The sequence below is a fragment of the Chrysochloris asiatica genome, unplaced genomic scaffold (assembly GCF_000296735.1).
Source record: "Chrysochloris asiatica unplaced genomic scaffold, ChrAsi1.0 scaffold00158, whole genome shotgun sequence".
NCBI classification, from domain to species: Eukaryota; Metazoa; Chordata; class Mammalia; order Afrosoricida; family Chrysochloridae; genus Chrysochloris; species Chrysochloris asiatica.
Window position 1 is genome coordinate 4,625,441 of NW_006408676.1, and position 9,748 is coordinate 4,635,188.

The window sequence follows — 9,748 nt, forward strand, 5'->3', positions numbered from 1 at the left end:
GAAACTACCAGCTGTTCCGTGGGAGAAAGATGAGGCTTTCTGCTCCCATAAAGATTTACAGCCTTGGAAACCCTGTACAGGGTCACTATGAGTCAGAACCAACTCCACGACAAACAACAACAACAACAAACTATAGCATGTAGCATAACATTTGTTTTTGTTAAGTGCCATTGAATCAGTTCCAACTCATAGTGACCCTGTATAGGATTTCCAAGGAATGGCTGGTGGGTTTGAACCACCAACCTTGAGATTCAAACTGACTTTGCAGTCCAGTGAGTATCCTCCATTGCCACACCAGGTGCACAGAGTAAATAAGATACCTAATGGATCCCTGCTGCTGACCTTGTTGATGTCACCAATATCTCTCATCTGGAGGAGGAGGTAACAGTAAGAAAGCCTGTTACCAATCTCATTCATCCTCTTCAATCATGTCTACTGCTGGGAACCAGATCTATCTACTCCCAGGAACAGCCAGACTCTGGTGATTTTCCCTATGAATTGGTAGAGAAGATACAGACAACTACAGCTCTGGCAGGTTCCCCCTATAAGATCTAACTATTTTGTCTAGGAGCTTTGAAGAATCTGTATACCCCTACTTAAGAGAACCACCTCCATCTACTCCACTGCAGCCCCAGTCTGTGAGAACCATGCCTCCTCACTGGGCTGAGGAAATGGAAAACCTTCTCTTTACTATAACCTCCCTCAACACCGCTACATCCCTACTGCATTGTATCCTTTGGAAAGCTCCTAAACCCCTCTTCCCAACCCATCTACTTGACTTTCCTCACCAACTCATCTAATCCATCTTGATCCATTTCTATCCTGGTTCCTCCATTCTCTCACAGATGGTGCTAATGGGCTTACACAAACTCAAGAGCATTTCTGACTTCGGTTTCTATATAATCCCCACATATACTCAATTGACAAATTGTGCTGACAATACTCTACCTACATCTACACCTTTCATTTTTACTTCTTTTCATTCCTATTAACAAATCCCGGTCCAGGCCCTCCTTGCTTGTCACTGATATTCCTCATTACTCCAGTCCTTACCTTTATTAATTTTCCTGAAGTACACATCTATTGATATCACTCTTCTGCCCAAAATCTTCACTAGTTCCTCTTGGATTATAACATTAAGTACAAACTCTTCAAGGACCATGGTAATATATTCCCAAGCTTATAATTCATCTTTTCCACTCTGCTCCCATACATATAACCTGCCTGCCAGGCAAATGGAGCTCCACCATCCTTAAACACACCCAGAATTTGTATTTCCTCACACTTTTATTTTCTTGATATAAACAATAATATATTCAATGTTATCTCCTCTATAAAGCCGTTCTTGATCTCTCAGAAGCAAGATCAAAAAAGATCCCTTTTTCTTCAGGATTCCTTTTGAGCTCTGTTCCAAATTTTATTGATCATTTTGGAATCTAGTGTAGAACTTTGTAGGATTGTTTCAACCTCTATTTGAGCTACAAGATATTGAAGAAAAGATCTGAGTGTGACTTATCTTCACCACCAGTGAGTGCATGGCACTACATCATGTCTGTTTGTTCAAATGTTCATGGTAATTGAAGAGCTGTTGGTGAATATTCTTGGATCATTTCCAAGTGAATGTGAGTACAGAAGAAACTGACATGAAGGGATGAATCCCAGTTGAGCACAAAGTTTGTGGCTCTTCCTACCTCATGTGCCCCTTCAATATGTAATCTGGGGAAATGGAGTTTTTGATACTCAATACAAATTTCATTTGTCTATAATTTTCATTCTTAAGTCAGTAAGATACTATCCTATCCCTCCAAATTTTCAAGAACCAGATTTCATTCCACTATTTGCTGTCCTTTAACTGGAGAGATGAACAGATAGACATACAGAAAAATATTAATTTACGTACAGGAAAACCTACAGAAAAATAATCATTATTGCTAATATTTGCACTTTACCTACTGGATATATTTCAGGTCACCCTTCTGAGAAAAACAAGTTATTTTAGGAGAAGTCAGACATGATCTGGAGGGAAGAGAGGGAGGGTATGCGCCTAGGAACCTGAGCTGAGCAGATGATGCTTGGGTAATGCATTTGGCTTTCAGAGCTCATGCCAGTTAAAGCAAATGGAAAGGACATCGGCATATTCTGTTCTCTAAAAACAGAAAGCATACAAATTCATCAGTCAAGATAGCATTTTCCTAGGAACCTAACTTAAGCAGAAATTTACTGTGAGAGATTGTGTGGAGTCACAGTCAAAAGGATTTATAAAAAGGACTCTGAGTGACATAATGGAAAAATATCTTCAACCCTATTTTTATAAAAGACACAAAAATGTCGTTCAATTGTCAGGCCTTCTATTGATCCTCCATGAAGGGAAAGGCATTACATTAAGTCTGATGCATTGCAGGTGTTTCTTCAAAGAAGGTGGCACCATCTTCTCAGTGTTAGTATGGCTTTTTTTTTTTTTTTTCTTTTTAAATTTTTTTCTAGTGATGGTTTCAGCCTGAGCTTTTCTACTCCTGTGGCACTGTAGGGTCAGCACTAGACTGCAAACCACAAGATCTGCAGTTCAAACACACCAGCTGCTTTTTGGAAACCCTACACAGTTATAAGTTGGGACTGATTTTACAGCACTTAAAGACAACATCATCCTGCTGAGACCTTGATGCTGCCAAGGGTAGGCTCCTGCAGAATCAGTCTCAGGTGGGACCTCAACTGCTAACAGTGAAACTAAGATAGCCTGGCTGCTGATGTAGGGTTGAGCTGAGGAAATTTGGATTCTAATAAATTGAGTTTGGTTAGGAAAAAACTCTGCTTCCCACATGACAAGTAAAATTTGCGTCATCGATTTTCTAAGTGTTAGCTCTGATCTTTCACTCTGATGGAATCCCTCTGGTATCCAACTGCTGTTCCCCATGGTCCACTCCCTGAATAGCTCCCTCTTTATGTCCCTGTGTAACCATTTTCTGCCTGGTTTAGGATAATCTATCTTTCAAAGAACCACTTGACTGCTCTCCCCCCACCAGAAACAAGCATGTCAGTCTGCTCTCCACATTGCCTGGTGCGGTGTCTGCCCACAGCAGGTGCTCAGGAAATGTGTGTTAAATGAATAAAATACTTCTGCTCAGTTCCTCATGGAGAAACGAATGTTGTACCTTAGAGCACACATATTCCTTTTCTCTAACCAAAGGAGAGAAATGTCTGCAAATATTTCTAAAACAGAATGATCTCTACAAAAAACATAGAAAAGATGCAATGTACAAGAATAAGTTCTAAACAACACAAATGTCTTTGTTATCAATATGAAAGGTAAACAAGGACACTGGAAGATATCACTCTTCTGTTCGAACCCTTCAAAATTTCCCATTGGGTTATAGCATTAAGTACAGACCCTTGCCCTAATATACCTTAATCCTTTCTACTCGCTTCCAACCATATGATATACAAGCAGCAATTAATTTTTTTCCAGCTCCTTATCTTAGTTTCTATCCATCCTGTTCCCCTTATATGATTTTGAAATCATTGCTCTAAAAATTTTTAATAACCGTAATTGTAAACCCATTCTGCAAGACCTCTTTATGCTTAAGGACTTCTCATTGCCAAAGAATAATTCCTCTCAAGTAAAACAGCATCAGATACTTATATATATTACCCTGGAAGAAGGGGTATGCAAGAAACTACAACCTACTGTATTTGTATTGTTGTTGTTGTTGTTTTTAAGTGCCATTGAGTTGGTTCTGACACACAGTGACCCTGTAGAGGGTTTCTAAGAAGTGGTTGGTGTGACTGAACCGCCAACCTTGAGTTCAAACCAACTTTGCAGACCAGCACATTAACCCACAGCATCACACAGGGGACGCCACTGTATTTGTAGAATTAAGGGATTACATAAAAATTAATAATGTTTCCAGCTATAACAGTAGAATCCCTGTTAAAGCTGAAGGGATTATATAAAAATTAACAATGTTTTCAGCTATAAAAGTAGAAACCCTGTTATAGCTGGAAACATTGTTAATTTTTATATAATTCATTAATTATTTATATCTCTAAATATTTTTTAATTCATTTTTAAAAGAAAGAATGTTTCTGTTATCTCTTCCCCATTAGAAAGATGTACAGGAAAGGAAACATCCTATAAGGGAATTAAAAACATACAAGAGAAGCACACTCCCTTCTTTCAACTACTGAAATGTTCTCTTCAGTAGCAGGCCTTACCCACCATCTTCACTGATGTTATTCAGACTTAGAATAAGATAGACCTGGATTTGAGTCTCATTTCCATCACTTATTAGTTGTGTGACCTTGGAAACTTTGCTTAACTTCTTGACGCTTCAGAAAATGTAGCCATTAATTGGCAAACAATAACTAAAATGGTTAGCAAAACGTTGGATATGCTTGTATAGTAAATTCTCAGTAACCACAGTGACTATTTTCATCATCATCATCATCATCATCATCAATATTTTCTCCCATTCTCCCCTAACAGTGCATTTGCAGACCACCCTCATTGATATCATCCAACCATATTTATAAATCTTTAGGGCGGCAGACTTCCAAGTAAGCAATGCGGAGGCATACATCTCATCTCCACTTTACCCTTCTAGAGTAATAAAGAAAGAAAGCAGCTGGATACAAATGACCATTAGTCTTAGTCTCTCTACAAATTTAATTTCACAAGGGAATAGCAGTTACCAAAATAGCCCAAGGAGAGCCAGAGACACATGCCAGTGGGCTCCTACTCCCTTGAGCACCATTTCATTTCTACATTTGTCCTCGCATTAATCCAATTTCTTAAATATAACCAAATTAGAAAATATATACCCAGGTAGGTAAAAAAATATTGCTGTAAAATCAAATAAACCATTATTAAATAAAGATAACAAACTGTAAAGCTATTGTTTCCTAATATATCCCCCACCAAAGCAATACACTTCTGAAAACAGTATTTCCATCTTTCTAACCCTTTTCTGAAGAATTCTGCACTCTTAGATTTGGTGGTGGTTGATGGTTATGTACCCAGGAGTCGGTTCCGACTCATACTGACCCTGTAAAGGATTTCTGAGGCTGTAAATCTTTATGGGAATAGAAAACCTCATCTTTCTCCTGTGGAACAGCTAGTAGATTTGAACTGCTGACCTTCAGGTTAGCAGCCCAATTCGTAACCACTATGCTACCAGAGTTCCTTAAGCTTATTTACACCATAACTTCAGTTTTGACATTTTTAAGAGGCTCAAATCATGTACCTTTTCTGTATTCTTTGAGTTTTATGAGCGAAAAGAAATCTGAAGGGCCAAGAACTGGATTGTAGAGTAAATGGGGTATGTTTTCCCAGTGAGATTCTTAAACGGCAAACCGTGCTACCTTAGAAGAATGAGCAGGTGCTTGTTGGGATGGAAAACAAATTCCTCAGCGCAACTTTCCTGGCTCTTTTCTCACCAATATGGTTGTCAATTTTCTTAAAATTTCTTCATAATAAGCTCATATGATAATCCTGTGTCTTTCAAGAAAATCTATCAAGATTACCCCTTTGAGATCCAAAAATAACAGTTGCCAAAACCCTCTGAGCTGACCACTTTGCCTTGACTTTAATGGGCCCAGAAGTTCCCCTCAGAAGCCACAGTTTTGATTGGACTTGTTTGTGAAGGCAACCTAATGTGACTAAGGCAAATGTATTACTGAGAGAACTTGTCTGCAGCCATCCATTGATTGCAGAGACACATTTAAACATATTTTGTTTGGAATAAACCTGTGCATGTATGAACTAAATCCCTAGTAGAAATACTTTTTTGTTGAATGAATACAATGTTTTTACGCACTTGCATACTCTTGAATGTGTCAGCTCCATCTTTCATTTGGCAGCTAAGAAAACCTTCCTATAAATTTAGGATGGAAACTTGTTTTGGATAAATTTAGAAGGGCACCCATAGTCTATAATATCAAACTGTGTTTTATAGAGCTCATTGTCACAACTATTTGTAGACCTATTAATTGAGCCTCATAGGCTCCATCTAGTTATCATTTCTGGTTTTCCAACCCATAAATTTCAAATGCCCAGCAGGGAGAAAATAACTTCTCACTTAGACTCCAGTAGGAAGTGATTCCTCTAAACGTGTAGAAAGTTGAAGTTGACTACAACTTCACAGGATTCAAGTAAACTGCTCCTATGCAAGGCTGAGCATGGAGCATTTCATTAATGTGAAATCTTCTAGGGAGATTGTTTTCTCAACCTCCTTGAACCATTTATATGTTAGACAATTCTTTTAAGGTGCTCTCTGCTCTTCTACTAAATTACTGGATAATAAGATTCATAAATAGAGTTTATATTACAATGGTGTTTTATCTTCTTCTATAGACTCACAGAAATGATGTCATTTTATTCTAAAATCAATTCTTTATATATGAGGAGTATTGTAAACGAATTTTCCTTGAGGAATATGCTCAAGGCAAATGAGCCAGTTTGGAATGGTCTCTAAGTCTTAGCTCAGTGCTTTTTCCACTGGACAATGCTGCCTCTAGAGCCCTGGTACAGTCTAACTCACCACTGTGTGGTTTCAAATGCACTGTTATTCAAACTGGGCCTCTAAGATAGTTACTGATGAGGCTGTAAGTCTTATGCTCTGAACACAAACTATGGATTCAAAGGCAAAAAAATTTAAAAAATCAGCAGAATCAAGGAGCACTGGAACGTTTTCTCTCAGCATCCAACTACTTTCTTGCTTACAAGCATTTAGATTAAGGGGAAAAGTTCTTTCATAATTATAATCCACTCTATGAAGTCCTGGTATGGCACTGTAGGATAAGCACTGAATGCTAACTGAATGCTAACCACAAGGTATGTGGTTCAAACCCACGAGTTGCTCTTCAGAAACCCTATACAGGGTCACTACGAGTTGGGACCAATTCAGTGGCACTTAATAACAATAAGAGCTCACTCTAATATGTAATAATCTAACTATCTACCCTAATACTTTTTTCCAAGGAACTCTGGTAGTGTAGTGGTTACAAATCGGGCTGTGAACAGCAAGGTCAGCAGTTCGAAACTACCACCTGTTCTGCGGGAGAAAGATGAGGCTTTCTGCTCCTGTAAAGATTTACAGCCTCGGAAACCCTGTACAGGGTTGCTATGAGTAGGAATCGAATCCACGGCACATAACAACAACAACATCAGTAATTGGAACTTTGGTAGCACAGTGGTTACAAATCAGGCTGTTAGTCTCAAGGCCAGCAGTTCAAAACTACCAGCTGTTCTGTGGGAGAAAGATGAGGCTTTCTGCTCCCATAAAGATTTACATCCTTGGAAACCTTATGCAGGGTCACTATGAGTCAGAACCGACTCCACAGCACATAACCACCACCACCACCATCAGTAAAATAACTTAAAAGAAACAAACAAAACCAAAGAGGCCTAGAAGTCAGAACCCAACTTCTTATAGTTATTATACACATAATCAGATAAGAGCTGAGGATAAAATAAAAGTATAGATGTGAAAGTATATAGAATTCCAAGGAAGTAGGAAAAGTTCAAAGGACAGAAAATCCATATTTATTTCCTATGACAATAACTAAGTCTAGTTATTTAGTATAATAGCTTATAATTTTTACAAAACACTGTCATATGCATAATCTCACTTAGCTTTTCCAATAAGCCTGTGAATTCAGTTAGTGTTATTATTATTCTCATGTTGCATTTAAGGAAACTGAGGCACAGAATATTCCAGAGTGAAAGGGACTGAGGTTAGGGTCATAGAGTATGAAAGACAGAACTAATCCCAAAGCAGGTCATCTATTTTTAAATCCTGTGTTGATACTATTGTTGTTTAACCCTGTTTATGAAAATTGGATTTTGATGGAGCTTGTTTTAATATGAATAATGTTTGAGGGATTCACTATCAAAATAAACTAATAATAGAGACTTAAGAGTAGCTGCAAAGATGACTCCTATCCTTCAAGCTGCTTTTCCCACTCATAATTGCCTTACAACCAACTCCCTACTAAAAATAGCTACTTCCCTTTCAAACTCATCCTCTTTCAAGTCTTCAGTGAGTGGGGAAAATAGTTGAGTGTGAGATTTTCAAAGACAACCTCTGGAAGTCCTCTAAAGTTTGAAAATACTTACAGCAGAGAGTTCTCAGTGCAGCAACAAAGCCAAGCTACAATAAAGTTAGTACTGATTGTCAATCTCTAAATCAGTTGAACCATGAGCAAGTCAGAATACATACAGTTCATAAACATTTAAGAAGAACCTTTGACAATGAATCTTAGAGGATTGATTTTAATAACCTTGGAGCTAAAATCTACAGAAAGAGGCATCTCAGCCATGCGGATTATCAGTTCCTATATACCAGTGCACTAAAAAGAAATGGACAACATTCAACCATTTTAAGGAGCATAATGTGATAAAAATAATAATAATAATAATAATAATAATAAAGGGAGAAGTGCAAGGTGTACTGAAGGCTTGGAGGAAAAAAACAAGCCTCCTGGAATTGATGGAATACCAATTGAAATGTTTCAACAAACTGATGCTGCATAAGAGGCACTCAGTAATCTATGACAATAAATTGGCAGAGAGCTACCTAGCCAACCAATTGGAAGAGATCCATATCTGTGCCCACTCCACACATGTGGAACGAACAAAATGTGAAAATTATGGAACAATATCATTAATATGATTAATATCATTAATTAAACAAAACCATATGCAAGTAAAATTTTGCTGAAGATAATGCAAACATGATTGCAGCAGAACATTGACAAGGAGCTGCAGGAAATTCAAATTGATTCAGAAGAAAACTAGGAAGGAGGAAAATCATTTCTGAAGTCAGATAAATCTTGACTGAAAGTAGAAAATATCAGAGAGACACTTACTTGTGGTTTATGAACTTTACTAAGGTACAACTGTATGGATCATAACAAACTGTGGATAACATTGTGAAGAATGGGAATCCCAGAACACCTAATTATGCTCATGTGAAACTTGTACATAAACCAATAAGCAGTCATTCAAAGAGAATAATGTGATACTGAGTAGTTTAAAATCAGAAAACGTGTAAATCAAGTTTTAGCCTTTTGCCATATTTATTCAGTCTGTAATGTTCAGCCAGATAATCCAAGAAGCTATACTATATGAAGAAGAACATGGAATTAGGATTGGAGGAAGGTTTATTAACAACTTGGGTTACATATAAATGATACGACATTGCTTACTGAAAGAAAAGTGGACTTGAAGCACTTACTAATGAAGATCAGAGACTATAGCCATCAGAATAGATTATACCTCAGTGCAAAGAAAACAAAAATCCTCACAACTGAACCAATAAATAACATCATGATAAATGGAGAAAAGATTGAAGTTGTTAATGATTTCATTTCACTTGAATGCACAATCAACACTCATGGAAGAAGCAGTCAAAAAATCAAATTATATATTGTATTGGACAAATGTGCTGCAAAAGACCTCTTTAAAGTGTTAAAGAGAAAAGATGTCACTTTGAGGATTAAGCTGCACCTGACTCAAACCATGACATTTTCAATCTCCTCATATAAGCTGGAAAGTGAATAAGGAAGACCATAGAAGAATTGATGGCTTTGAGTTATGGTGTTGGAGGAGAATATTGAAAGTGTCACGGGCTGCCAAAATAACCAATAGATCTGTGTTGGAAGAAGTGCAGCCAGAGTGCTACTTGGAGGCCAGGATGGCCAAACTTCATCTCTCATACTTTGGACATATTGTCAGGAGGGACCAGTTGCTAGA

General features: G+C 37.6%; 1 protein-coding gene and 1 pseudogene across 1 annotated transcript in view; both read right to left on the bottom strand.

Annotated features, from left to right (window-relative positions):
• The window catches only part of LOC102811166, a 14,178-nt pseudogene extending 13,016 nt beyond the window's left edge, over window positions 1–1,162 (bottom strand).
• The window catches only part of LOC102835002 (opioid-binding protein/cell adhesion molecule-like), a 2,270,024-nt gene that overhangs the window by 2,030,445 nt on the left and 229,831 nt on the right, over window positions 1–9,748 (bottom strand). The gene's annotated exons all lie outside the window — the stretch shown is intronic.